Below are 4,134 nucleotides of genomic sequence, written 5' to 3' on the forward strand. Positions count from 1 at the left end.
ATGAGAGAATATAATTATAGAAAAAAATTAATTATATGTTAATTAAGTTAAGAGAATGATTCATACTCTTTTATAAGTGTAATATTGTTAGTAATATGTTTTTATTTATTGTTTATAATATTTTACCTACATAACATTACTCATATGCTAAAGTACCTGATGAAATGAATGAATAAGGTATTTAGATGCATCATCATCCTAGTATCTCATTTTGGATTTTTCATGTTATAAACCTTTCAAAATCTTTCTTCACAACCTAGACACTGGTGAAAAGTTCACGAGGGTGATGACGAGTTTCTTAATGAAAATTACTTGTAAATATTAAATAATAATGTCTTATAAAATAATATATTAATTTATATTAAATTTTATTAATTTTTAATTATGATTTATAATTTATTATTTATTGTTAAAATATATATTACCATATTTTAAGGGTAATAGCATGAGTCCTATTCGTAAATACCCAATCCAATCTAATTTGGTTAGGTAGGATTGTTAGTCTGATCCGATACAGGTAGAATTGAGCATGGAGCGAGTTCATTTGTGGGTCGAATAGGATGTGAGTTAATGAGATTGTCAAGGTCTTCAATTCAAAGTTTTATATTTTTATTTATATAATAGTCAAATCTATTTAGTGATATATAAATATCAAATTACGATCCAAATATCTCATCAAATAATTGAATATTGCTTTTTTTATGACCCACGGATAAGGTTTGATATCTGCGAGTTGAAAGCCAGTAGGATTAAGATTGACATATTATAAACACGTGGATAGAATAGAATTGCATTTTAATGAAAAATCAACATGTGAGTAGATTAGGGTCGGGTCTAAACCCTAACATACTCATTGCTACTCCTATCAATTTTGTAGTGGCCATGATAATGGTGGCTAAAGATGGCTAGTGTTTGACCCGCGATTAAAAAAATTACGTGTGACAAACTCTCTTAATCTTGGAATGAATCAATGGAAGCGCTGGAAGTCACAAATTAGGAGCTTCCATTGAAGACATGGCTTACCCACGATTAGCGTTGTTGACAATCTGACAATGACAGCCGCTACTCCACAATGGTAGCTAACCTCCCACAACCTTGACAGTAGTCAGTACTCTCTTGGTGACCAATTGCTTCTACGTGGACCACCGCCACACGTTCCCCTCTCCAGCACGACACCCAAGGAAGAATGCGTCGCTGGAACAAGCTAACCACCACCTTCTGTTCGATGCCTGGTGAAGATCTACCATTCAAACTCAGTTCTTCATAAGCCCTTTCCACAACAAGCCTTTCTACTGATGGGTTTGTTAATTCATTGACTTTTTTGCACAACTTTTTACCCATCCTTTTATGTTTGGATTTCTTAAAATTTTCAAATTGTCTCTCGAATTATTCTTTTCTTTGATTTGTTAAGCACTCTTTTTTTATTGATCTAGAATTTTTGCCACCCATCATTAGTGGACTTACTTTCACTGCCAAAAATGTGTTGATACCCGCCAGATTTATCATCAGATTTTACATCGACATTTATCGGAAGTTTTACCGTCAGATTTTGTGAATGTTAGTGTAGCAATTTTGTCAACAAGATAGCTGTATTGGATTTGTAATTTTGTCAGAAAATTCGACAGTAATTAATGATGGGAACTCTAATTAATTTGGTGCTATCAATACTGTCGGATTTAGGGTCGGAAAAATCCAACGCTAATCCATTTTATAAAATGCATCATTTTGATAAATGAAATTAATTTTACCGTATAATTTTTTGTCGAAATATTCGATAATAAACTTGACCTAAATTCAAATTCGAAGCTCTACCCCCTCATTTCTGCACCACCCTCTCTTTTCTCTTCTCTCACCCCTAGCTACTATTGTCGCCGACGAGAAACTCCGCTGCTGCCTCCTTATTGAAGCATTGTCGCTACCACTGTCATCTTCTTCGTCATCGTTGTTGTTGTTGCACGAGCCATCGCTGAGCTTGGTTGTCGCCACCGCGCCTGTCGTGCATGATTCTCCCCTCCCATTCCCATTCTCAGGTTTATCTTTGTGTCTCCCTTTGTTTATTTTTGTGCTTTTATAAATGAAGCCTTAACACTTCCTCCTCTATCTCCTCTCTATGGCAGCAGTTCTGTATCCTCTGCAACCTTCAACGCCGCCTCTCTTGGCACCTTTTGTATTTTCTATTTGAGTAATTAAGTTGTTAAATATTTATTTTTTAATTTCTATTTGTTATTTGTTAGTGATAAACATAATTCATGGCTTATAAGAACTTAATTTTTTATTTTTTATTCAAGATTAAATTAAATTAATATGTTAGTTTAATATGGGTTAATTAAATTAGTATAGAATAATTTGGGTTTAAATTTTTTTATCAAGGTTTGATATAGGTAAATATATTAATTATGTTAAATTAGGTTATCGGATTTTTTGTGGAATGCGTAGGTAAATCCAACGGTTTTAAGCAAATTTTTGTAGTGGTTTTTAATTAGTGCTAACAATTCAAATAGTAACCATTAAGTGACACACTGACAACCTAACCAAGAATAACTTCACACACACGGGGTATCGATAACCTGACCAAGAATAAGTCTTATTGAAAGAAGAGGACACTCACACACACTTAGTATCAGAAACAAAATTTACCTTATCGATAATCTGGCTAGGAATAAGTTTTACTGAAAGAAAAGGGGTTAATGTGTAAGCGCACACACACCACCTGGCCAAGAAGAAGAGGGGTTAATGTGTAAGCGTGCACGTGCGCTCGTACACACACACATTAGGTATCAGAAACAAAATTTACCTTATCGACAACCTAGCCAAGAATAAGTTTTACTGAAAGAAGAGTGGTTAATGTGCAAGTGTACGCGCGCGCACACACCTACGGTATCAGAAACAAAATTTACCTTATCGACAACCTAGTCAAGAATAAGTTTTACTGAAAGAAGATAGTTAATGTGTACTGCGCATGCGAACACACACATTATCGACAACCTGTCCAAGAATAAATTTTACTGAAAGAAGAGCAGTTAATGTGTAAATGTTTGCGCGCGCGTGCACACACACACATATTAGGTATCAGAAACAAAATTTACCTTATCGACAACCTGACCAAGATTAAGTTTTTTTGAAAGAAGAGGGACTAATATGTAAGAGCGTGCGTGCTCTCTCTCACACACACATATACATATTAGTTATTAGAAACAAAATTTACCTTATCACAACTTAGCAAAGAATAAGTTTTACTAAAAGAAGAGGAATTAATGCGTAAGCGCGCGCGCACACACATACTTGGTATTAGAAACAAAATTTACCTTATCAACAACCTGACTAAGAATAAATTTTACTAAAAGAAGAGGGGTTAATGTGTAAGTAACAAGAAATTTTCTTGATTTGATACATTTTTTTTGGTAAGATGTGGCTGGTTTATATGAATACCTAATAATACCTTCTTAAACTTTTAGCTTTTTTTTATTTATTGAAAAATAAGAAATAAAAAGAAATTATTCCATTTATCTTAAAGTATGTTTTTAGATGTGGAATATTGTGATAGAAAATAATAAAGGCTAAGTACTCTTTTAATCTTCAAGATTTTTACTTAAAATCAAAATCATTTTTAACATTTTTTTTTAAATTATCACTAACGTTATAATTACAATGTTTAGACAAATTTATTCCGAATTAAAATAAAATTACAACTCTTAAATAAATCTTAGCTCTCTCTCTCTCTCTCCCTCTCTCTCTCTCTCTCAACTCAGCATTGCATTCACCACCACACCTAAACCTCCACCACCGCACTATCCACCTACACCTCTCAATTATCCATCGCGTGTAGCACCGGTATCTTTCTCTCTATAGTCACCATCACAATCTCTTTTTTGCTGTAACTACTAAATAATTCTTTACCCTTACCCTCATTACTAGCAATAACATCATACTTCACCCTCCACCATCACCTCACCACTGTACTATTACTGCCACCATAAGCATAATTCAACCTAATCTTTCAAATTCGATAACAACAATGACAAAGCATTAGATTTTTTAGCATAAAAGAAAGACAAATTAGCGCAAATAAAATGAGAAAAAGAAAAGACATAGGTGAACGGTGAGAGGTAGAGGAGAGAGAGCAGCAGCAGTAGT

The sequence above is a fragment of the Arachis ipaensis genome, chromosome B02 (assembly GCF_000816755.2).
Source record: "Arachis ipaensis cultivar K30076 chromosome B02, Araip1.1, whole genome shotgun sequence".
NCBI classification, from domain to species: Eukaryota; Viridiplantae; Streptophyta; class Magnoliopsida; order Fabales; family Fabaceae; genus Arachis; species Arachis ipaensis.